The sequence below is a fragment of the Mesitornis unicolor genome, unplaced genomic scaffold (genome assembly GCF_000695765.1).
Source record: "Mesitornis unicolor isolate BGI_N332 unplaced genomic scaffold, ASM69576v1 scaffold13811, whole genome shotgun sequence".
NCBI lineage: Eukaryota > Metazoa > Chordata > Aves > Mesitornithiformes > Mesitornithidae > Mesitornis > Mesitornis unicolor.
This window is the reverse complement of record NW_010164561.1, coordinates 16541-16810: the sequence shown is the minus strand read 5'-3', so window position 1 is coordinate 16810 and position 270 is coordinate 16541. Positions and strand designations below refer to the sequence as shown.

Genomic DNA, 270 nt, shown 5'->3' with positions numbered 1-270 from the left:
CAGCCGCTTCTCCCCCCTCGGCTTCGTTGGCACAGCCCGGAGGAAGTCGTCGTCGTCGCCGCCGCCGGTGCTCGGCCCTGGGCGCCGCCTGCAGGTACCGGACAACGAGGAAGGGATGGAGGGAGTCCCACTGGCGCGAATGTGCCCTCGGGCTCGGGGTGCTGGGTACGGGGAGAGCCCATAAAGCTGATAAGGGAGGATGAATCCGAGCTGTGCCGGAGATCGGGGGGCACACAGGGCAGCTCCGGGCTGGGGCTACCCGGCCCGAGT

The 270-nt window shown here is 69.6% G+C and overlaps 1 protein-coding gene across 1 annotated transcript in view; it reads right to left on the bottom strand.

The window, feature by feature from the left end:
* LOC104548359 (myosin regulatory light chain 2, smooth muscle minor isoform) overlaps positions 1-270 on the bottom strand; it is a 5598-nt gene that overhangs the window by 5255 nt on the left and 73 nt on the right. The gene's annotated exons all lie outside the window — the stretch shown is intronic.